We start from the raw sequence: 26,834 nt of genomic DNA, 5'->3' as shown, positions 1-26,834 counted from the left end.
GTTCTTATATTTTGTGCAACTTTCTGTCTAACCTCTCTTTTAAAACTTGCAGAAATCATCATGCAGCACACCCTGCAAGCAGTGAACTGCTATTGGATGCTGGGGAGGACTTGTGTAACCTGTGAGTCTGTTAAACACCTGTAAGCGTGGCTCCAGATACATACACATACACATACACATACACATACACATACACATTTTACTCCATGCTAGTGACTTACGTCTTAATCTTCTAACATCTTTTCCTTTCTATTTGAATGTCAGGGTGTGCACTCCCAGCTCAGGCACTGTTCTTTCACATAGCAGTCCTTTGCAGACATGTTTTTAACTCTTCCACTTTAACACGCTGACTGTGCTCTTGCCATTGATGGGTGGTTTGCAACCCTCAACTGGAAAATCATTTTCAGTTTGCTGCATTGTGCTACAATGCTAAAACCATCTCCCTCTCATCACATGAGGAATCCCGTTCCTCCTCACTATGCACATTCTCCTGCATTTTGTAAATGTTTTAACAGTGGTGAGTCTGATAGAATTTGGTATTTCTTGCATCATTTGTGCCGATTGCTGCACCACTGATACTGTTTTCTGCTTTCTTTTTTTGTGCCCTCCATTAAATATCATTATGTTAACTTTTCCCTATCCAATACAGCTATGTTCACTGAGTGATCTTTTCAGCACCTTTCTCTGGGACTTGTATTTGCATTTGATCTTTTGAGTTAGTGTGTTCATACTGGCCTTTCCCAGTGTCAGACTCACCAAAGCAGCTGTTTATTAAGTGTTCTATTGCTATGCTTTGTGACTATCTGGTCAGTAATTACTGCTTATTGATAGAAATAACCTCTTAGCCCTGGACAAATATCTGTACTGTTTTCTCTTTTTTCCATACTGTCACTTTGAATCCTTCTCTGGTAAATGACATTTTTTGTGAGAATACATGATCCTCTGGCACTCCCAGACTTTCCACAGAATACCCTTTCTTATCCGCCCCTTACCTTCACACAGCACGATGGCCTTACCTCACACTTCTGGGTCTGCGCTGCTGAAGGGCTGCACTGTTGAGGAGTACTTTCTGCTCTTCCAGTTTAATTGTCCCAGTAACTTTACATTTCTGTTTGACACTTTCCCAGATGTCTGTAGTGTGTCCCCTGATTCTCGAAGCTGCACAGGCTCAGTAGCAACTTTCAATATTATGTCTCTTTCTCAGTCTCTCATTTTTCGTACTGCTGTTTCCTTGAGGAGCAAAACAGATTTAAAGATAAATCTTTCATGACAATGAAAACTATGCACAGAATAAGTTGTTGGGTTTTTTAGATCTGCTCTTCCCTAGATGTAGGCTGTGACCATACACTGTCCCTGTGCTCTTTTGTTTGACAATTTGGCAGCCTGGTGTGCTGAGAGACACACTGCTCTGAGCACTTTTGAAGCACGCTCATACACCACAACTGGATCATTGCACAGGATTTTATCAAACACATGCAATTCATTAAGTTTCAGATGTCAGTGCAAACTCACAGCTTCACTAGATTTGCTGAAACCTGCTCACTCTCAGAAGCTTTTGGATGAGGCTTGACCAGAGTGGGGTGACTTCAGGTGGAAGTCATGAAAAATTAGGAAGCTTTGCTTGGATCCACCTACAATTTGACTTCAAAATCTCAATTCTAATCTGAATCTGAAAGGGTTTAAGACTTCTTTTTTGTCTACCCTCTTCTGAATGAATTGTTTAAAGCACAGTAATCCAAATTAACGTGACATTCAGGATTTCCAGTAATGGAATAACATTTGAAAATTTGTAACATATATGCCACCTTAATTCTGCTCTCCTTGTATAGCTCCAGATTGCCATATAACCAAATATAACCATATACATTTATCAGCAATATTTAATGATGAAATTCTAAGCTGACATGTTCACAGTGCAAGAAACTGTTACTATTAAACGACTGTGATCCTACCTTTTCAGACTGCCTCTCTGAGCCGGCCTTTGCAATATTGTGCTTGGCCGGTTCATTTTACTGAAACTATGCAGTATTCACTCACTGACACTTTTCACAGATTATGGACCTCTTACACACTTGAGAGAAGAAAAAAAAATTACTTCCACTTCGGGCCTTTTCTCTGCCTTTGTTGAATCAAATAGGTGTGTGTGGCAGAGGATCCCACGAGTAAAGACTCATCCAGTACTGTCCCGCCCTGCTCTTAAAATCATTGTCCATATGCTTATGGTTAAGGGCACTGGGAAGAATTGCTGCTCTTCTGAATACAGTTTATAACATCAAAAGATTTCTGCATGGCTGAAAATTTTCACTGCTCTAGGAATTTCATTGTAGCATAAGCATGGATCTGTCAAACCAGCTCTGCATCTCCTTTAGCATATTAGCATCCAAACACCAATCATGGAAAAATACAAGCCAGTGTCAACAAAACTCAGACCTGAAGAACTAGCCTTCTTCCCCCCATTCCTGGCCTGCAGCCACGTTACTGCTGTCTGCAATCTTGTCATACAGCATCCTATAATCTCAGGAAAGTCAGTTCAGGCTCTAGCTTACACGACACACAACTACCGAGGGGCTAGAAGATGATGGTTTTTGCTTCCTGCTGCTTCACCTGCTTTGACAGTTTTAGTTCATTTACAAACCTATGTATAACACAAAAATGAATGTCCAAAAAATGCTGGTGTTGAGGCATGAGTAAAAATCTCTGTAGGAGGAAGGGGATGTGGAACACTTCCAGTTTGCGAAGGGCTTCTACATCAGTATGTGGCAAATAAGACGGAAATGCAGCCCTGCATATATACATACACATATGTATGTGCACAAATGCGAAAGTCCATTCTCTGCCATTTATATAGCTACTGTCATCTTTGTATCTCACAGTAATAAGAACATCCTTCTGAGATAAGATAAAGGAGCACCTTCCCTTTCTAATACATGGCAGAACATAGCGGTGTGACCTATATCTACAAGAATTAGTCTCCCCAGACTAATCTGTAGGTATTCATTGAAACTGAATGATTAAAACCTCTCAATTTTAGAGAGACAAATTTATGGACTCAGATGGGCAAACTTTACAAATTCTTCCTGAGAGAGCTTAAGATACCACCATCCTTAGGTTTCTGGTATACCTGCTGTGTCAGTAACATGCCTTACAGTGCTGCTGGCAGAAAAGGAGAACTTGCTAAGTGCTGTACTTCACAGACCAACATCTTAGTTGAAACTCCCCTTTACTATTAACCGAAGCTGAAAAGTTGGACTATGAACAAAGCGTACGCTCCTTTGTGTGCATTTTGGGCCTTGGGCAGTCCCATCCAGCAGTTGTACATTCAGAATTAGTGCCATTTTAAACCTGTGCAGGCAAGTATGAGTCAGAACCTCATGTGGGCCCAGAATAGACCCTGGAGCTACTCTGATAGCAGGGTGTCTCTGGACACGGGATTGTACTGTGATCTATTAGCACCCCCAACAGATATCCTTCAGGGAAGAGTTTATATTCTCCAGGCAGGACTACCAACGTTTCTGGTATCAGAAAAACATCACATTTGGGAAAGTAGACAGCTGGACTTTTGCACTGAACAGCTGTGTGGCTTAAGGCGAGTTGCTCTGCACCCCTCTGCCACAGTCTCCTTACCTCTAAACTGGGCAAATACTCCCAGGCATACAAAAAGACACCACTTTTCATTTACAGCTCAAAGCAAAGAATTAAACACATCATGGTGGTTTGTCCAAATGAAGACACCAGATGCAAATGCAATAGAGCCGCTACCCTGTCTTCATTCTCTCTCTTGCCTACCGTGTTACTGTGTTCAGAGGTAAAATTTACAGTGTTAGTATTTGGAAGCTCACCAAATGCCTTTCCTTTAGATACCATGTGCAAATTTAATCAGGTCTTAGTTTAAGAATGTAAAGAAATTTAAAAACTCTGCAGAAACAAGTGAATCAATTAGTCCCTTACCTCCTTTCCCCAGCCAGTGATATAGTCATAGAAGTGTTATGAGGCTCGCATAGAACCAAATTTGATTTGCAGTGGTCCTTCTGGATGGAATTTAGTTGTGGAGACAAAGTTTCAAAAACATAAAGGTTTCGTTAAGCAAGGAAGACTCAACTATCACTGGCAGCTGAAGGGGAGGAGGGGTGATTAGATACACCTACCTAATGATGATGTTTGTGTTACTGGTGGATATCACTGATGTCAATTGGAGCCCAAAGCACATGCTAATTGTTCTTGTTAGTGCACTCCCCTTACTTAGAACAAAAAGCATACCAATCTGCTTTTTTATCTTGACTTCCCACTTACCTGCTGGAAATTCAAACTCTGTGGTCAACAAGTGGTATGTTTGAGGTTGTCCCCTGTTCCCTGAGAGACTTTTTTGGCAGCCTTCTGGGCTAGGGAAGAAGGAATGGAGACAATCCATGGCCTGCAATTCAAACTTTTTTAAGGCTAACTTTTTAAGGCTTGAGTGAAAAATCTGTGCGCTTTAGACTGTCATGCAAAGCCAATAACTTGTCAGCTCAGAAAGGAGCACTGCTACAGTGTAGAGTGAGAGCTCATGCCATCTTGCCCAAACCTGAGCAGAATACCCAATCACATCTTGGATGTTGGCATAGACCAATATAAGCTTCTGGAAAACAGCTTGTCAGCCCTCCAGGCCCAGGCAGGAGTTGTTATTCAGTTATGAGGGTTCATGGTCCTCTCCATTGTCCATCAATGAAGGCAACCATTACAATGTGTATACTGCCTGGCAACAGGTAGCACACTTTCTACAGGACATCCAGTCCCCCATGATTTTTTCCTACTACAGTGACAGGATGCATTTCAATGAGCGCTGAAGAAAGCACATATGTCCCAGCTTGACCCAAAGTTCACTGTAGTCACTGAGCCTTGGTACAAACCCTAGTGTTCCTATAAGTCATGACGTGTAAGGGAAGTTTACATTATTGCCTTCTTAATAAGGAACAACTCTCTGCAAAGGGCATTAAAACATAAGCTAAACATTTTGTGTCTAAGGGACTTAAAAAAGGGAGTCATACATCCCTTTCCATCATGCTTTACAAGATGATGTGATATGACTTTGAGCAGCCAGAAAAAATACTGTTCTTTTCCCCTTTTAAAGAAAAAATATTGTTTCCTTTTTCTTTCATAGAGGAAGCTCAAGCTTTGGGACATGCTAAGTTGAGCTCTTTTCGAAAAGCAAAGGGCCAACATGGCTGGTTTTCACAAGGCAAAACTAAACCCAATGTTAAATAGAGTAGTTTATTGCTGACCATAAAAAAAATAAAATTATGTTAATCAAAACTTTTTTATCAATGAAGAGATTATTTTCCTACAAAGGTTTTCCAGATTAATTTGATGCTCTAATTGAAAAAAAAAAAAATTATGCATAGAAATATCAACGAGCTTTCTACAAGGTTCTAGTAGAATCACCATCCTCTGTATCAGTCAACAGCTTTTTGGCTTCACGATTCGGCTAAAACTTCTTCTATCAGCACAGCTTGTGTTGTCTCAGTCTTCTAGAAACATGGCTATGTGATTATATTTCTGATACTGTGCACAGGAAGCAGAAGGCTGGTTTATACCTCTGGGCCAAATTTGGTTCAGTAATTTGTCCTGCAGGCACAGCAAATATCCTTCACGCCAAGTGAGACTGCACATGCTTGTACTTAGGAAGAATTTGATCCTGCATGCACCTCTGCATTACTCCGCAGAAGATTACATTACAATCAAGTTATACGACCTAAGAAATCCTAAGTAGAATTTAGAACTGATAATGTTCAAAGCATGCTTTGAGATTTCTGAAAGAATAATGCTTTTCCAGTTTAAATCTTAAAAAAAACCCACAGACTTTATCTCTACCAGAGGGCCAAGTGGTAAGGAGGAGCTTTTGTTCTGTGACAAGAGTTGTGTAGGCTGCCATGCACATCCTTGTTTGTGCTCGAAACTATGGAGTTCCAGATGCAGAATACCCTAGATGTGAAAATGGACAAAAACATCTTACTTACACCTTTCAAGAGAGTGAGGGGTTACTACTCTTATACTCAATCAATCGTAATTTCTGCAAAAGATTGCTTTATTATATTTATATGGGAAAGCATTAGAAGCAAACAGCGCTGGGTGCGCTTGGGAGTCTCCGCTCCACCAACAACGCACACCTAAGTCCAAGCTCTTAGTTCCTTTTATATTATTCTGCAGGTCGATATTGTCCATGTGGCGATCTCCATTTCATCTTTCTTCACTTCCATACTTTGACTCGGTTTCTTGCACGAGGTATCTTTCAGGTCGTTATCAAGTTAATCCGCAGTCTCCTGCTATTGTTCCATGCCTCCCTAGGAGGTCCTTCACTCAGGCTCCGAATCATTCCAGAAGGCCTTTTTCCCTTCGTGCACCAACAGGCATTACATTGCATTTTCTGTCACGAATTACATCTACGCTCTTCACACTACTTAGGCCAGACGCGGTGGGTGAGTCTGCACAAAGTAAGGATAGATAATAAATTGTACGCTGGCATGATGGATACTGCAATGTCCAAATTTCTATACTGACATTTTACATTATGCAGTATCATTCTTGTTTCTTGTCAGGAGATAGCTGTGGTATAATGGACTGGCTCGGCCCTGTGGGTGGCAAAACACCGAACTCATCATGAGCTGGCAAACGAGAGCTTTTTTTTGCATAAATAAGCTTGGTTTTACGAAAGAGAGAGGTGGGCAAGAGGGAGCAGGTAGCAACAGGCAATGGCATCTGATAAAGCAGATAGATTGGGTGGTGGTCTAACACTTATATCAGCTAAGTGACGCTTGGGAAGGGATGAGGAGCCTCACAGCCTGGTGTTGCTTCAGTTAAGAAAGACACCCTGGAAAGCACATACTAATAATCTCCCTGCCCCGAAGGAGCGGCAAACCACTGAGTTTCCGCTTCTGACAACAGAAGCAGTTTTGCCAAGAGCCAATCAACATGTACTAAATGACTTAGCCCCACCTCACCAATAGGTGCCCTTTATTACTTTGAAAATAGGAGTAACACAACCACCTTACCTGATGGACAAGCCAATGGGCCTGGACTGCTCTTCTTTTTCCCAAAAGAGATGCCTTTTAGGTAAGAAAGGTAAGAATTGCATGCCTCTGACTCTTGTCAGTTGTTCTCCCAGGAAAATAACTACTAACTTAAGTTTGTTATTGTTACGTGTATGCTAAGTGTTAACCAGCTAAAAGTGTTTAAGTGCTAACACAGCAAGTGAATTTATCAACAGCAATCTTAAATTTGGTCTTATCGGTCACTTTCATTAAATTAATTATCACCTCAGAGTTATGAAATTATCTCTCTGATAGGCTTTGCTGCAAGCAGTTGCCAGCTGTCCCTCTGGGGCTGCAAGCCACACTTACTAGCCCTGTGAGTACCAGTCTCACAGGGCTAGTAAGGAGCTAGCTAGTAATGAGATTGTCACAGGTGACAAAATGCGTATAAGCACACACACATAATCCTTTAGTCATAAACTGTTGACCAAGTCTGGGAGTAGAGATTGGACTGAGATACACCTAGAGGTCTTCTCTGATGATACACTTAGAAAGCAAAGGGGGTCGATCTTGAATCTCGTGACTCGATGGGAGAGAATCCCTCGGCCACCTGTCAGAATCTCACTTGTTTAATGTGACACATAGCTAATGTCAGAATCCAAAAGTATTAGGACAATACCCTACTTACAGTTTTGAAATTAAAATGTTACAACATTTACAGTTTTTATCTACCTTTAAAATTTTAAGTATTTTAGCAACTAAGATAATATGATTCCAGGGTAAACAAACTACTGACCTGATCCAGAATTTGCTCTGCTCTTCTCTCTTGGTTGGTGGAAATAGGTAACTAGGCAATTCCCTACTTCAGCCACAAGTTACAAGGCCCAATTCAAGACTTAGAGAAAGAAGCTTTGTGCCCCCTGTTAGAAGGGACAGGTGGAGCTAGGCAATAATAGTGATCTTTTCTGATTTAAGTTTGTGACTCTGCCTTTTTGCAGTAACCCCATGGAAACAATCACAGCAATCTCTGAAAGCAGCAGAGCTTATAAAAAGATGGAAGCAGGGGGAAGGCAGGATGATCTTCATGGCAGACGTGACAACGGTGGTGGCAGTTGCTTAGGAATGCACACAGAAGCAAAATCACAAGGTCTCTGAGTGCTTTCAAGGAAGGAATGGCTGGGGTCTTGCAACAGCGACTTAAAAGCTGAACCCCAAGGGAAGAGGAAAGCAAACTGCTAGCAATGCAGAAGATGATTGCGTTATCGAGCAAATATTACAGAACTGAAGGACTCTGATATAAACAAATGTCACAAGATGGACCGACAACTCACTGTGATGAATGAAGTCAAAGAAATTATTGTCTTCTTGGATGCTGATAATTTAGAAGCGAGTCAGGTACAAGCTCCTTAAGGTCTGAGGTATTTCAGAACCACTGCTCCACACCACTGGTACCCAAAGGGAAAATCTGTGGTCAAGAAGTGAAAAGGCAGGCACACAAGAGAAGAAAAGAAGGACATTCTGGCACAGAAAAAAACCAAAACAAACAAACAAAAAAAAAACAATAAGAAAAGCTTGTCCTTAGCTACTGTGGGATTTGGAATTTGGAGGATGCTTCTAGTAGCATGTTTCTCTGGGCACAGAGATCAGTGTGAATGGCCATTTCCAGCCACTTTCCTTCACCATGTGTCCCCTTCTATACAACAGGAAGTACGATTTGAAATCAAAGAAATTATTGGGAAACTGGCTGCTAGATAAATTGTGGGGTCTAAGATGCTCACCCCTACTTCCTAATTCTAGGCTAAGTGTCCTTTAACACCTTACAATAACAGAGTGTAAGCCAAGCATAATATTTTATTGACATTTTTCTCTTTCTTTTTCTCTTTCTTTTCCTTTTCCAAATAAATGTTAAGACTGGCATAACTACACCTACATTTTCCCAGCTAAAATAATTCTCTAAATCAGCATGGCAGTGTATGAAGAAGTTAGCCTGAACCTAAGCATGTTTTATCTCAAGAAGTTTAAAGCTTGAGACATTCTTTTGTTATTGAAAAGGATGTTGCTGCCCTGAGAAGATGTTCAGCATCTTAAATAAAACTCCTAGACTCTACTCTTGCCCAAAATGAAATCTCAAAAGATCTAGGTCAGGTATACGAAAAGCTCTAATTTTTAAAATAATTTGCACTGAAATTTTCCAAAGAGGGTTGGGCCTTGAGCAGCCTGATCTAGTGGGACGTATCCCTGCCTATGGCAGGAGGGTTGACATTAGATCATCTTTATGGTCCCTTCCAATTCAAACCACTCTACGATTCTACGTATTTTGGTCACAGTCAAAATCACAAAGCAGATGCTTGGGTGCACTGGAGTCACAACTTCTCAAAGTTGCAAAAACAGATCCCAATCTGTTCAGATCACAATCTGTCACCTTGAACACAATCAAGGTCACTAAACAAACTCTAACTCAACTCAGGTTTGATCCAATACACCATAGTGTGAAGAAAAAAGAGGGTGCAGTAAAATCAGAAAGAACAAGAGAGAAAGAAATAGCAAGGGAAATAGAAAAATTATCAGCACTCCAATGGGGTACAGCAGTTCTTCAGGAAAATGTGGTCCATCCAGCAGCAAGTCCTTCAGCCGCAATTTTTCAGGAACACATGGTCTGGTAGTTCTTCAGGCCAGCTGGGCAGTCTCTCAGGCCAGTTCTGTGGAGTGGTGGGTGCACTGTGCCTTCTTGGCAGGTGGAAGTGCATGACCTGTTGGCAGGTGAGGGGTGGTCTTGCTACAAAAGTTCTCAAATTGTGGTACGTGCAGAACCTCCTTCAGGAATGTTCTCAAATTGAGGCTGGAGTCTGCCATGTCACTGGGCAGTTCAACATACCCTTGCCAGAGTAACCTCTGCCTGAACCCTTGGGGTACACATATAGGAGGGGGAAGGCAACATTTGCTGCTGCACCACCCCCCCCTCACAGCAGCCCACCCATCCACAGGTGAGGGGAAGATGAGCGGTACCTACACCTTCCCTTCACTGTTAACTAGGAGCCACAGAAAACCCCTTAGACACACACAGCCCTGCACTCAGACATTGTTTGAGAGACAACAAATACAAGTAAAGAAGCTGGTCTTTACATACACTATTAGTCAAGCCATGACACCAAAAGCAATTTGAACATGCTTAAGCAACTTCCAAGAGACAGAAGTAAAAAGGAAGTAAAGATTACATATTTTGCTTAACACCCACAGCAACAACATCAAACTCATCAGCAAGTAGGAGATTTAATAGCCAGGGTGTTGTCTCATTCAATAAGCAGTACGAATATGTATTAATTGGCAAACTTGAAATAGAATTCCTTGAGTTGGGGCAGCAAGGGTCCAAAATAGAGGAGTGTAAGCACTTGAGCTTTCTCTAGTTAACTCAGCTTAATATTTAAAGTGTAGCAATCCCACAATCTGTGCAGGTCAGATTTGGATTCCAGTGAGACCCCAGGTTTATGTACAGCTGCAAACTATGCATTCCTGACAATGTTTTGATAGGATAGACACTGCTAAATTACAGTCCCCAGAGAATACTCCGGTCTGCCATTTCATGCATCATACTATTGAATATAATTTAACTGCACAAGGCATAATTAAGCTATATTATGAATATTGAGTAATGGACATCCAACTGATTTTCAACATGTGGATGTGTGCAGGTGTATGCTGATTCCTGAAATAAATGCTAAGCAAGAAAGTGCAAATACTTAACATCCATTTTGCTGCCAATCCTGCCTCTCTGTAAGAAAAGCGATGCAGAACTAGAACTGCACGTTTTCACATTTTCCATATGAAAATTGCAGAGGTCTCACTGTAACATAAGAGAAAGATGAGAAGTCTAGGTGAAAACAGTAAAAGTGGCGTGGGAAAGCAAGACCTTTTCTATGCTGCCTCTGTAATCCAGCTGGAGCATCTGCTACTGAAGTTGACATCAGCAGTCTGGCTAAAAAGAGATGCCTCCTGACCCATACGGCTTCTGATGTGTTGCATCAAATGCTGTCAGTTCAATTTAAGCAATGCTGTTTTCACACTGCATCCTGCCTGCTGCCTGACTTGTTGCACTTCTGTGCGCAACTGCATTGTACCCTGGCAGAGGCTGGTCCTGCTCTGCTCCCTGGATAGTACAAGGAAGCAGCATTGTTCCAAGATTGTGCACTATTCTGAAAATGTTGACAGCAATCAGTAAAGAACTAACATTTGCTTATATTAAATAGAATAGTAGAACTTGTACTAATTGAAAGATCAAAATTTTTGATCTCCAAACTGATATAGGGAACATCCTGGACATCTGGACCAAAGGAGGGCATATTAATCAGGCTTTGTCATCAAAATTGTCAGTTTGGCAGGAAAATCTAGGAGGAAAATGTTCTTAGATGAATTACCTTATCATACACTCACAAAACCACACCTCCAAATAAAAGACTACCCACCTCCAGAAGCAGAGCCCTACTCACTGAATATGCACAGTAGAAAACTTCTATGATGGAACCACATGGAACTTTTTATTTTATTTTAATTACAATAATATGCCAATCACTAGCCGATTCTTTGCAGAAGAAAGTATTTGGCATTCACTTTGTAGCTTCTGTAATAAATTGAGCATGGAAGTTCCAGTCCTGAGCGCTTGATTTGTGGAAAGCCACTGAGCACCCAGACTTGCACAATTCAGAAGTAAAATTAATGTCTCGACTTGGCATGGGAGATCAGCTGTTTACATACTGGGTGACAAATCAGACCTTCTGGATGAAAGAATGGCCAAGTCAGCAAAGCACTTGAGTAAGGATCAAACTTGCCCAGCTCTGCAACTCTCTGGAACTAGTCCCTTCTCCTTGTTTCTCTCCAAATTTTGTTTAGACAGGACGACTGCCAGCCATTCAGAAAAGGGGCCCCGTGCTCGTGCCGTCCACAGCAAATTTCCAGGCTCAGCTAAGTACATGGTCTCAAATAAATAGCAGCAGGACTGAAAATAAGTTGAGAGTGCCCAACTTCTGCTACACTGTATATTTAATAGTGTACCATGTCCAGATACTTCTACTTTCCTGGCACATCATTTTTTCTGCTAATTTGAAACGGCTCCAGGGAATATTTTAAATGTACAAATAAATACAATACTGTAGCAAGATTTTTGGAGGGCATTAAAAACACCTCAAACTGTCCAGATGTAAAATTATGTCCTTTTGAAAAATGGAATAAGCAAAACCCATAGACAATATCTCTGGCCCCTGTGGCTTTCCCTCCCAATTCTTATGGTCGATATCTTCTTGAATCTAAGACTAAACACTCTTCATTTCCTCTCAATGGTTAAATTAAATAACTGAACTGTTGATCACTGTGTTGATCACAACAAATAGGATTTTTTCTTCATAACACACTGAGGATCATCTTTTAAACCATGCCAGACTCTTAAAGGCTACTAAACTAGCATTCTGTTTTGCCTCTTCAAACTGCCAGACACCGAGTTTCCAGGGCTCTTAGAAGCTACCTGCACAATGTTTCAGATTGGCTACTTAAGGAAGACAAGTGTGGGTCAGCAAATCTTTTGTTTTGGTGTGGGTCGAAACAAATTTTTTATCTCTCCTGAGTTTAGCGACCGTTGTCCTTTTCCAGATGCTTTAACAATATTTTAGAGCTTCATCTGTTACACAAAATGAGGTCTGCTTTGCATAGTTCAAGCTTTCTTGAGCCAGATTCCTGGGAGATTCAAGTTTCCAGCCTAAACATGGAACTGTAGTCTCTTGATTAATTAATTTCTTTTTTCCCTTGCATTTCTTCTCCAGTTCCTATGCAATAAGTTATCTTGTCCACAGACCTGAAGAAGCTCTAAATACTGTTTTCTCTGCCTGCTACCTCTCAGGTAGGGCACTGCCTTTCTCCTGAAGACTTCAAGAAGCCCAGGCAAGTAAAGAAGTGCGATTTGCACTTGCTGGGACTTGCACACAAAACCACACCCTTTCAAACCACTTGGAAGGAGTCTCAGAGCAGGTTTTCCCACTGAGAGATGTGATCTTCCATCTGTTGACCTGTGTCATGGAAATGAAGAAGGAATCTGTCTCAGTAGACCATGTAAATGTTGTAAAAAACCCTGTTCCTGCTGCTGCTGAGAAAATCCTTTCCTCCTCTTTTTCTTCAACCCTTCTTTCCAAATTGAAGAAATGCTTTCTCATTTGGCATGTCTATTACATTTACAGACACTCTGCTGTCTGTAAGCACTCTGCTGCGTAAGAAAGGGTGATGCAATGAAAGATTTCTGCTGTCTCTTGCCAGAACTTCATGGTGCTAAAACCAATAACACATTTGCCAACACAGAAAGCTGATAACAACCCAACTCAAACTGGCCATAGGTAAACCCTCACTTACAGCAAAATGAAGTCTGGCTTGCAACATTATGATAGCATAGAGTATTAAAATAGCAAGCTCAGATACTGAAAGCCATAAAGCATAAACAGCATGAAGATTCATATATGCTAATTTACACCTTCTAGTCTGCAGTTAGTTCAAGTATCTCCGTGGAGATTCACTGAAGACAGGCACTAACCAGAATAATGCCAAAAACTTAACAGATTTTGTAGTGCTTACTAAGGAGATCCAACCAAGATCTTTCTGTAATCATTATTCCAGAATAATGATTGGAAAGAGCCAGCAAAAGTGTTTGCTAAGGCAAAGAAGGTTCGGATTTTCATCTTCCCTCTGATTTTTGCATAGTTCTTGCATTCATATTTAACTCTATTACAGTGTCTCTCACTGAACAAGGAACTAGGTGTTAGAGTAAAACTATGTCAATAATGCTAACTAAACATTTGTGATCCCGAGCAGATGGAGAAACACAGCTGAGTGGCAACATATGCACTTTATTTGCTTCTGCTTTCCTCTTCTCTTCTAGTCTCCGCTATAGAAAGTAAAGAGTGATGAATCCAATGAGCCCTTCCCCATTTAGGGTCAATGCCCAACTGGTTCTGTAATATTTGCTAGCACTTCATCCGTCCAGTCTTACATGACTTATAACAAAGCTTTCATAATTTTCTTCATGAGTTAATTCAGCAGTCTCCTAGACTACATGACAGCAGTACAGAAGTCATAAAATTAAGCAAAAGAAGATGTATATTAATTTCTTTGTAAAGACATTCTGTGAACAAACCTGGCTCCCCAACTTTTCTCTTTGCATTTTTCAACTACTTTGATAGTTATCAAACTTCTGAGTAGAGTCAAGCTTTTTTTATCTAGTTCTTTTTTCTCATTGTCTTTTTCTGAACGTAAATGTGACTCTCGTTTAGAATCAGAAGCTGAGAGTTCACAGTGCTGTTACTAGGTAATTTTTAGTCTTGTTCCACAGCTACTGAAGTGATCAAGCATTTCAATTTAACCCGCATGCTTCTAGTTCTCTGTTGAAAGTTGCTAACACAAATTTGAGACATTTTTCTAACCACTCCAAGCTGCTCTCACATTTTCTCTCAGTCTTCTGCCTAGATCTTTCTCATTCAGTTGAGCCCTCCCTCTGTCAAAGCAAGATGACTGGCATTTTTTTTTGCTAGATTAGAAATCCAACAAACTCAGGTAGAGAGGAACCATAGCTGTGAAATAAGTCGTCTTTATTTAAGACAAGATTGTAGGTATGAGCAAAGGCTTTTACAGACTTGACATTGCAAGGTTGTTTAGTTTACCAGTAAACACACATTCTCTAGAAGTCTTCAGCAGCATACTGAAGACATACATTCATATGATCCCTAATCCTGGAATTGCACAGAGATGCACAAGAAATGTACAAAGCAAGCACCCTCCCTTTAAAACATACTACCTATTAAATACAGAAATCACATCTATTTTTTTTGTACACTTCTTATTTTAGCTCTAGATCATTAATAGTTTGCCCAGTTCATTCAGAGATTGAAGAATTAATTAATCTACAAGAGGGGAGAACAAAATGCTGCAGATGAAGCGGGGGGGGGGGGGGGGGGGGGGGGGCGCGGAAGGGAGGGGAATGTTAATTATGAAACATAATATCCCTCAGGCAATTATGTTACCTAGTTGTGTTTTGGTTAGAGTTCAATATGTCTTCTTTTAACTTGCAACTCCTATGCCTTGTATTTTAAGGCATCAAATTATACTGCCATACTGAAGATTATTTAAGCAATCCAAGTAACTGGGTCAGCCCATACTCTTGGTATATTAGAGGGTGCTAAGAGAAAAGAGCAACACTGTTACTTGTTAAATGAACAGCAGGACCCAAACTGTTGAGGGAGAAAAAGCTGTTAGTTGAGAAAATGTTTTGTTAAGATTTCTGGTGTAAAGAAAAGTATGGCGAAACCTTTGTTTGCCACACAATTTTGTGTAGCAAGCAGACACAATTAGCACTGCCTCTTTTGCACAGCAGGTTAGAATAAGTATCATGAGGAACAATGCAGAGAATAGTTCTGTATGACTCAAGGGATCAAGATGGAGGATGTCTTGCATAGCCTGATTAGACTAGTGTTTTCCCCAACTGTGTTAACCATCCAGAAGCTGCCACTGAAAGAAGGAAAAGGATCCCAGTCAGACTTCTTAATAATCACAAGGAAGAATCATTCAGTTATGATTTTGACATACACAAAAGCAAAATTGATGAAGCTCTCCTTAGGGAACTAGAATAGCCTTCTGGCACCAGACCTCAGATATTTACTTGTGAGCTAATCTCTGATTTCACAGTGTTCCCATTGGGAATTCTCTCCAGTACTGTAATGCATCAATGAAATTTAGAAAGAAGGTATTGATTTTGATACGTGGCTGTAGATATATATGTAAGGCTAGTATAAGGCTTTTAAAAGTCACTAACTGAATGTCATAGAAAGCGTGAAAAGGGCAAAGATCTGGTCTTAAAGCTGTCAGATAAAAGCCCTAACACTTATCCTTCCTTCTGAAAGCCATATTCGTAGCTCCATGTGAATGCTCTGTGGTGAGGAATTTTCATGAGTTTGGATAAAGCTGAAGGCAATGTCCTGTCTGTGCTTCATCATCACCAAAAAACTATCATCACGGTCACTCAGAATGGGCAATTGTGTATGTTCATACCTAGCATTCATAAAGGAGGTAAATGCTAATGTTCTTCCTCCTTAGTTATTATTTGTACAAGAAGCGGTCCAACTGTGCCTGGGCTGTGGTAGGGTACTGAAAGTTTTGCTGATGTTGGCCTCAAGAGCTTCCTTGAATTGAAGTTTTTCTTTTCCTTTACTTAGAAACCTTTCTCCTTAAAAACACGTTATACTAATTAATTTAGCTCTATCCGGCCTTCCTCAGTGCAGCGACTGGCTTCAAAAGTTCATCTTCCCTCCCCTTTCTTCCTCTCTCACAAAGAAATTTTTCATAACCTCTGAAGCAAAAACATCATTAGATTTCCAAATCACTGCTAGAGGGTTTTATGGGAAACTTAATATTCCAGAGAAGAAATCAGAATAAGGGTTTTACAAACAGCTCATTAAAAATATCCCAATAATTTTTTTGTATTTATAAAAAATGCAGAGGGTAAGTAAGATGGTCACGTTGCTCTGCTATAGAAAAGAGATAATTTGGAGCAGTGAGCAAGAAGAAATAGGGATTCAGAATGCCAATATTGGGACAGTCACTAGTCTCTACTTAGTTCTCAGTTCACAAGTTCATAGCTTGTGGTGGATCACAGGGTGTTACTATTAAATATCAGTAAATATTAAGCAGTTACAAAATACATTTTTGAACATTTTATAAAGACCAACTTTCCACAGAATGCACTTTGGGAAATGCATGCTGCTCCATCATTTTCTCCAAACTTCTAACCTAATTTCATTGCTGACAGGTGTAGCCTCCTTATCTGTGTCCAGTTGCTAACAGGATATGGCATAATTGAGCAAATAAACTAAGACAAGATATACACCTACATTGAATCTGTTGGAGACAGCATGACCTGCATGACCTCACTGTTATCTTGAAACAGCTCCAGCACTGAGTAGTAGCTGACAGAATTTCTCAGTTCACTTGAAGGTAGTAGAGGAAGATGACAGAGTCAAAACAGATAAGCAAAGCTTATTAGTGTCTTTTGCCAAGAAGTAGAGAATAAGGCCATTCAACGAAATTTATGTCCCTGCCATGATGTCTAAGCGTGTCAGTACTTCCATAGACAAGAGAATCAGAGACAGATGACCCAAAAGGATCAGTGTTGACAACAGTCAGCCACAAAACTAATGCAGTCACCCAGCTTTGTACAGAGTACATGAACTGTCCATGTTCCAGAGAGTCAGAGGGTAAGAGGGTGTGAGAAATTAATCACCTTTCTTCACAATTCTCTCCTAAAATAGCAGGATTAAGAGTAGAATTATAAATAAGACTGCAAATAGCAAGAGAGCAAACAAAGATCTAGTAATCCCTTGATTGAAACTTAGCTCAACTCTGCGCTGCCTCCCCAAAAACGGCACTGTCAATCTGTCCAGTGTAACTACTTTCTCACCACAAGACATTACAGAGACACAACTCATCAATAAATTCCCTCTCCAAAACTCCACTTCAGAAAATCTTTCGCTTCCAAAGAAACTTCATGTAAAAAAGAAAATTCAAAAAAAAATCAAACCATCTTACACATACCATGTGACAAAACCTTCCATGTCAAGAAACAGATAGACATACAGCTAGACACAGGCAGCAGAATTTTGCAAAATATCTGCTATAGAGTATCTGTCAAATATCATAAATTACTATACTACTGGCTTATGACACTTGGAGTTTTCATTCTGTGACATAGCAGAGAGGAATATGGGCTAGAACATGCTCTATCAGAACAACTCAGTAGTCGAGCAATTAGACACAAGCTACAAAGTACTGCTGAAAAATACACCAAAAGTAGAACCACCCTTGCTAGTCCTGCAAATACCACTTACTTGTGCTTTAAACAAACACAATTTTCTGCCTTGAGTAAACAAATATACGAGGAAAAAATGATCACTTAAGAGAATTTGTTCTTTTTTCCCCTTTTTATGTCAAATTTAAGTAATCAAATAGATTACTTCTAGACTTATGACTTATTGGTCAGAAGGGGCCATTTGGCTTTAAAGACCTTACAGGGACTATAACTAGACCACTGCTGCTTGCTTGTCAAATATAGTTGTCATCTGAAGTTTCATTCCAAACACAAAGCCACTGCAAGAAGAATGCAAAAAATGGTACCTGCACTTCTATGGGAATGCAGAAAGTATCACCTGAAATCCACACACAGAGCTTAGGCTCCAAGATGCAACAGCCTTACAAGCATTGCCCAGCCTGAAGAGGACTAGATCATCAGAGCAGCTCTGACCAGACAGTGACTGGAAGAAGAGGACATCAGCGTGATATGGCCTGTTTGGGACAAGGATGCATAAGACTGGCCAACTCTATCCTACTAGCCCTGCCTGCTACACCTAACAGATACTGGATGAAAAGGAAAAAAAACCATAGAGAACAGGTTATTACTTACTAAGGGTGCAGTAGACCTGTCAGACTGGGGACTATGTACAGACTGCAGCTTCACAAAGGAACTGATGCAGGATAGGATCTTGTGGGCTAGAATTTTGGAGTTTAGCATTAAGCTTCCTTCCTTTATGCATCTATATTTTAACTGGAATAATTATCTGTTCCGTGTTTCTATACTTTCTAGAAAAAAAAAAAAAGGATGACGGAAGCCAAGAGTGTACCTGTATCAGATATTAGGCATTACTATGAAAAAAATTTAAGTAAATTTATATTATTTGGTCGTAACGAAAAGGCAGCCCAGACCTTTCAGGGAGTTACAATAAAGAACAAGTTCTGGTTTCAATCATTTATTCTTTTAAAGGGGTTGCTCTTACATACCACATCTTCTGCTTTGTTGTGGAGATGAACTCACTACCAAAAGCAAAGCCAGACTGAAAAAAGAATGACTATTCTTCTGTGCTTCCTGGTTTCAGTACAGAAGCTGTTTCAAAGCAAAGAATAAACTTGGTGCATTTCTTGAGGCAGGTGAGGAAAACCTTCACAGTTTTCTCTCAAGGTACACTAATACCTCTGCATTCAGCACAACGCTGCACATGCAGCAGCATCTTTGACAGCTGGATCTTACACACAGTGCCCTTTATGCACAGTAACAGAAGGCAGTCCTTAATGCCCAGTCTCGAGACTGGAATTCTGTTGTGGGTACATACAGCAGAGTCTATCAGCCTAATTAGACATTTAATATGGTATGGCTCTTTCTCATAAGGTCCTCGGTGAAACTGGGGCCTTTCCACTGCCTTCAACTTTCCCTAAAAAATCACAAGCTGCATCCTGCAACTACCTAGATGGCTCTTCCCCACCCACTCCACTGCCATGTCACTAGATTTTCCCCACCCACTCCACTGTCATGACTACTAGATTTGAATCTAGTAGTCTCTTCTTGGAACTAAGCGTTTATTAGCTGCCTGGCAGTCAGCAAGTAGTTATTCTTTCCAGAGTAATTGAGATGTGAAGAAGGCTGCATTGATAGGTCAGGTAGGATAGGAAGGTAGGTCAGGCCAATATGACTTTTCAAATTGGCAGATGTGTTAGAGAAGCAGCTTTCTGACAGGATAGTATGATGAACTTCTGAAAGTAGAAGAACTATAGAAGAACTACAAAGTTCCTCTTCAGGTGAAGAAACCCTGACCAGAAAGCCAGAATGTCCTTTAAAGAAAAAGGGGCTTCCCATCAACATCCAGAAGTTTCACAGAAAGCTTCCCCTACCATCATATGTCCTTTTGCATTCAGGTAACAGGGGTAAGGAAGGACAGCAAAGCATAGAAAGGGGAATCATAGAATCATTTGCTTTCAGTATGTAGACATATGTGCAAGCATCTCTTATGATCATTGCTTCTACGTTCTCAGTAACCCTGAACTTGGAAACTCCTTGTTTATCCTGGTGCACCACTGAAGAAGTTTCTCTTTTCTTCTCCACCTCCCCTCAGAGGCGTCTTGGAGTTCTTCAAAGAAGTAAATGGGTTTGGCATTGAAGTGCCAGGCCTCCCAGCTACAAATGTGAAGCCCTGAATCATGTGAGCCAGACTTCTTGTCCTGATTTATCCCTCCCTCTCCCATGCCAGGAAAGGGAAAAGGGAAACTAGAGAGACTTGTGGGTTGGCAAATAACACTAAAAGAGCTTTAATTAAACAACCGTAGTGAAAGGAAGGTAATAATATTAATAAGAAAGTATTAAAATATATCCAAGTATCCAAACCCCACTCAAACTCCCCATTAACCCCATATCACCACTGACGCTGCAGGGCAGGTGCAGGGACTGGAGTCCGACAGGTGGGAGTTGGACTCAGGAGCTGGATCCAGGAACTGGATTCAGAAACACGTGGATGTGTTCAGAGGCAGATGAACAGATGAGGTCCTTCCTGAATTCTGGCCATTGAAGAAGAGGAGCCCTGCAGTTCCTAAGCTGATATACTCGGTGTGATGTGTATGGCATGGAATACTTCATTGTCCAGGCTTGGGTCACCTGTCCTGTCTGCCCCTCCCCTCTGCCAGTGACTCTGAGGTGGCCTTGATTTCCACAGGAGTAGGTGTGAGCAGTGGCGTCTCTGCACGCCAATGGGCTATTATCTTCGGGATAACTATCAGGCTGAAAAGTCAGAGAAAAATATTCTGCTTTAGCCCAGAACAGCACACCTGCCCTCAGTCTTGGAGCAAAGGCCGCTTTTTTGTCAACACTTTAGTAATGCAGTATCTGCACACTTGGGCCTCCTTTCTCCTGCTGGTAAACCTCTACCCTCGTACATCCAGGTCTTCAAAACTCACGGAGATCTCAACAAAGATGAAATTGCCAAATCAGCCTTCATCTTCCGAGACCTATCATCTGCACTGCTACCACCAGTTACTTCTGTGAGAAGACTGAGAAAGAATGTCAGAAAGTCACAGCAAATTGAATAACATGTGGGTATGATCTGCATTGAGGAGTGAGAGTCTCCAGACTATAGCTTTGATACTTTTCCTTCTACAAGGTCTGAACAAGCATGACAATTTTTGTCTTCTAATAATACTAAAGACTTTTTTTTTCCCAGCTCAGCTAGAAAGCTGGATGCAACTTCATTCTTCCTCTAATTAAAGAGAGAAAAGGAAATGTGAAAAGCTGAACTTCGGGAGGACCTTTTACTTCAATTGCAATGCACTTTCTTTAAACACTCTTAAGTCACATAGCAAACCCTTGGGGTAGATTTCATTAATTCACTGATAGGTATAAAAAAGAGGATTAGAAAGATAATGAACTGGGCATTATGATGCCCAGTTTTCAAAAGCAGCTAGAGTAACAGTGCCCACTTTGTGAAATTTTACAGCAATCTCTAAGAGGTAGGTAGGAGAATAGTGAAATATTTCACACGCAAAACTAGATCTGCACTGAGCCATCTGTCTTTCCAGTCCTTCCCTAACCTCTAATGGCATCATTTTGAGCAGAAGGATATAGTGTTTTGATAATGATTCCTCTGAAAACTGCTAGCAAAGTGTTACAACTAAGTGGAAAAGCAGACAGGCAGCTTTTGAGATAGACCAAGAAAAAAGTGACTTCTGCAGAAAAACAAAGTCAGAAGAGTAGGCAGGCACACCTAGAACACATTATAGCCCATTTTTTTTGTTTGTCTGATCCTATCTTCTGTCATTAAAAGTATTAGCCCCACTCTCCAACTTCAGAGCTTGCAACTCTTCTACATCTGCCATTTTGCAGTTTCACACAAAGGCCAACATCATCAGAATTGAGTCCATAAAGGAGAAAAAAAACCCCTTTCAAGCCAAAAAAAACTTGTTGCCAAGGCCAAGCCCAGTCCAGATGTGTTAGTATTTTCTCACTTGCCTGTGTGAAAAAATGTATACAGTCAAAATTTCCATCTCTTGCCTTCAAATCAGCGTTGACAAATAACAATTGTTCCAAAGCTTAGAACAGAGACATCAAGCTATTCAGAGACATCCGTGACAGTAACCAGACATTTTTTTCCAACCTTCAGTTTTTGACAGAGCTGAAAGGAGAGTAAAAAGGCCATTTCCAGTATTTCAATGTGTTTTACAGTCACAAGGAATCAGGTCAATTATGACAGCTCCTGAAGCATTAATAACAGAGGCAGATTTATTGCATTGCTCTTTGGAATCTAGCAAGATTTTCTATCCTATTTAAGGAAGGGATGTTATCAAAGCTGTAATTCCATTGAATTGAGATATATATACTTCTCATAGGTATACTGAGTGAAACCCTCAAAAGTTAGTATAGACAAATGATCTATTTTCCTTTCCGCTGTGAGTAACCAAAGTAACTCACTGTCTACCCCAGAGACTCAAGCAGAATCCACCACTGTGCAAACAAAATAGCCAACTGGGCATTATGACCAAGATTTTCAAAAGCACCTAGAGACAGAGTGCCCACTTTGCAAAATTTTACAGCGATCTCTAATTACTAGAAGAGCAGAGCAACAACATCAATCAGTCAGACTGACCTTGGCACCTTAAATGGCTAGTAATTGGGGAAACCAAAGGGAAAGTTACAGAAAATTGCACTTATACAGACAGAATTTCCCTTGAACCTTTATGAACCTCTCCTGAGAGTGAGAAAGTACTGCTTCAAGGCTAATGTCTTGTAAAATGTGGTGACGCTCCCATCTGCAGAACTACAAGGCTGTCACAGCAAAGGAGATAACTCTCTCCCATACACTTGTATCATGAGATTGCTATATATTTTTCAAAAGAAGTGGCTTTGCTCACCTAACTGATAGCTGCTACCATAACCAAATGACTGACAAAAATTGGCTGGCTTTCAAAGAGAATTTTTTCTGGCTTCCTCATAACCTGGTCTCAAACATAACTTTGTAAGATGTTAGCTTGCACTGTAACTGAGATGCAAGAAAAAGAATGCTCCAAGTTACACGTATTAAATGCCAAGCCATTTGTCTTTGGTATAGGTGTTGATATACCATCTTGTCCAAACTTACTTCAGCTCATGCTTTTTATTCCTCACAAAAAAAAAAGATTAATTAAGCATACAAGGACAGAATTTGCTTAATTCTTCATCCTTCCCTCCCCTAAATTAACCTCTTGCTGGCTTTCAAAATGTTTGATCATGTGGTGGAAGACAACCTTTTCCTTTTCTGAGCAAGTCATGAATGCAGTAAACTCTATTTTGCTTGATGGGAATACTGCAGAGATGCACTCAACTTATTATTTGTGACTTTACAGAAATGCTCCATTTTTCTAGTTCAGTTTTTTTGAGAGGAAAAACTCTTATGCCAGTTCTGGGACATGAAGCACATAAATTATTATTCACACTGCACCATTGCTGCAACATTGCAGCCTCTCTGGAAAAAATAGCTGGAGTTTGAGGTATCCACAGGGAAAAGAGAACATCATGCTTGATTTAATGCCCTTCTCATGGGATTTACTCTTGGCAAAGTGGCTGTGCAGTTTATGTCAGAAGGGATACATGGTTCGCATGTGGATCCAGTGCTCACTGTGAAGTAACCCTTTAGTACTGATGAAGCATAAGAGAAGTGACCATGCCATGAATTTAAAAAAAAAATGCACCTGAGAACCATCCTCCATCAGGAGAAAACTGAAAGCTTGCCAGACTCTGGTAGGAGAGGGAGAAAGACAAATATCCACATATCTCTCCAATATAACCAAAAGCAGTGATGAAAAGAAATTACTATTAGCTCTATAATCAGATAATGAACAGAACAACATGAGTGTATGAAAATCTGCAAACAAAAATATGAAACAAGCATATTTTTGCATCCTTTTTTCCCCCTTTTTTGTGCCCTCTGAACCATTTTAGAAACAGACACTATTTTTTCTAGGTTTGAGATAATAAATACAAGTAATATAACTGGACAAATACATAAAAGATCAGCATGATCTTTTCGAATCAGATCAGTACCCATCAGAAATTTTCCACAATTCTGCGCTTTAGTTGCAGTCTAGGCAACCCAAAGAGGCTGCGTTTCAGAACCTGGTCCACTGCTATTTACCATAGATCTATATATAAAATATAGCACGTTGTTTCTTTCAGTAGCTGTTCAGGACTAGATCAACTGTAACAACTACCTCTATCTTGCCATTTACAGGAATTGGGAGACTGAGAGCATTAGGCAGCTCACTGTTGTTTATGAAGCAAATAATCTCAGAACTTGCAAAAATAATACAGGAAGAGGGAGAAATACTGTAAATCCTTGAAACCCCAGAGTCTAGCACAGATTTGCCACTCTGTATGGGGAGGAAAAGTCTGGATATAAAAGGGAGGCAAGTGAGAGGTGTTGAAGCATAGCACTTATACAGAACTAGTAGCCTTCCTTGTGGGGATGACAAATGAAAAATCCCTGCCAATATAACAAATCTATGAATGACAATTGAGTTTTGGGAAGACAGTTACAACTCCTCCCTCCAAAATATGAAAATTACAGAGATCAATAGAACTTAAGGGTAATACTTGCCAAGCTCTCAACTTTTTGGCACAGCATCCTTCATATAAACTGGGTCCCAAGTAAGCAATTAGACATAGAAACAACCAAAAAACCCCAACCAACCTAACTTCAGTTTGTGAAGGAAAGAGACGGACTCAATATTCAGTTTGAGAGAAAATGAAGGAGTCTGTTTCAGAACTGACCTGGAAGTTGCAAATCATGGACAGGCTGTGGTCTAGCTAGTTATCTGTTCTGTGTACAGTTCTTACACAGTGAAAGTTAAGCAAGGAGTCAAGATTTAAGATATATGCTACTATGAATCCATAAACAACTTTTAAAGCATCCAAAGGACAGCATTTCATTCTAGAAGGCAGAAAAAAAGGAAGGAAAAAAATGCACCCTTCTGTGCATTTGTATAATACTCAACATAGTGAGATCTAACGTGATTGAGCTTTGCCCATGACATTTTAAGAGCAATAACAGGCTTACCGAAATTAGTAAACTCATAATGACTTCAAAGGGTTTTTCCTCAAGGCAGTGAACAATTTCTGGGTCCTATTTTTCATCACATTATAACCTTTGTTTTCTCTACAAGTATCGCCTTTCTTCTATTCTTACCTTACCTTTTATGTAAAGACAGGTCACTGAGACTGAGATCAGTGAAGGAAAGCAGGAGTAAAGCAATATTTGTTCTGTACCAAACAGTATTCCTTGCTGACCATAATAACTGCAGCACTCTCTCAAGGACTGGTAAAACTCAAGTATCGACAAATAAAACCAATCTTGGATAAGTGAGAAGGCTGGAACGGTTTTTACTGGAGCCTAGCTGGCATCCAAACACTCACTGTGAGTTCTGTCAAGAAATTCTTTTTCTTTAGCAAAAATAATATGCAGAGTTATTTGAAAAATAATTTTGACTGTTCCTTCCTGACATGCAGCTTCTCATCATTTATTCTCATCTCCCTTTTCCTCTCCCTCTACAACTTGCACTACTTTTTGGAAATGTATCCCTTGTTTGAAAAACAGGATTTAATATCATCCCAGTTGCCTCCTATTTTGAGAGGGGGTGAAGGAATGGAAATTAATATTATTTCATTTGTTTGCATCTGCTCACATGTTAGAAGGGTGTGATAAACCTAGGATCTACATTGAGAAAATTTTCCCTTTCACCACTCGTGAATTTTATGGAGGAAAAGAACAGTTTTCTCCTGAGACAGTGTGAGGAGATGGAACAGTCTCTTCCCTGTACACAAAGAATTTAGGTCTCCAGGTGCCTTTTCTGTCTTCTGGATCTGTTGCCTTCTTCCTAAGCAGAAAAATCTAGTTATTATTAGAGACAGTACTTATTCCTGTTCTCAGGAAAAGAAGCCTTCTTCTTTTTGTTTTGGAGATAGTCTAATGTGTATAGAGGCAGTGAATACAACATTAAGTGACAGAGGTTATAGGATCAGAAGATACACACATTATTTGTATTTGATGGGGGGTGGGGTGATAGAAAATAAAACAGGACTTATGTAAACCTCTGCAGATATTGCTTAGCTCATTTTAAAAATAAAGGAAAGGTTGCTGCTGATATGCATCGATGGAGAAAATCTACCTTTCCCGTAGGCAGAGAGCTAAGCTTTTATACTCATCACTCCACAATGTGTCCCTGTATTACAGTCACGGAAAAGATTCTTACAATAATGAAGAAATACAAAACTCCATATTTTATAAATAACAATCTGCAGACCCTAAGTGAATACAAGGATGCAATCCACTCTAGAATTCCTGCAGTTGTTAATAAATCACTCAAGCTGCACTCTGGCAGCTTATGACATCAGCAGATCCCCTTGAGTGAATTATAGCCATTAATTTACACAGAGGAGGCCATCTATCATCTATTATTGACCATCTGTTACTAAGAATATGTATATTTTTGCAAAATTAATATGGTTTTGATAGGAAATATCTTTAATTTTATTCCTATATATATTAATTTGCAAGTTTGCAATCATCAGTGAAAACTGACTTGTGCCTTCAGCCAGAGGTGATTACATATTGATCGCAATGGTACGCCTCTCAGCAAGCTTAGTGAGGTACCGTAGCTAGGGCTTAAGGCCACGCTCATCAGACAGAAAGGACTGATCCTCTCAAAGATGTCACAGGAAGATATTTACTTGCTCAGCATACAAAGGAAACAAATTCTTTGTGTGACCATGCAATAGAAATTATTGTTTGCAATGCGAAACCTGCTACCCATTTGCACAACATCATTTCTTTCCAACAGTAAAAATAATGACTGTAAAGCATCTGCTTGCTGTAAACAGAAGATAAACATTACCACAAATGGAAGATCAAGCCCATCGCACCTGACGATTTCCTTCAGCTTCTTCATTTTTTTTTCTGTTTCCTCATGCTT

Source organism: Cuculus canorus, chromosome 5, assembly GCF_017976375.1.
Source record: "Cuculus canorus isolate bCucCan1 chromosome 5, bCucCan1.pri, whole genome shotgun sequence".
Taxonomy (NCBI): domain Eukaryota; kingdom Metazoa; phylum Chordata; class Aves; order Cuculiformes; family Cuculidae; genus Cuculus; species Cuculus canorus.
This window is presented reverse-complemented; position numbering follows the sequence as displayed.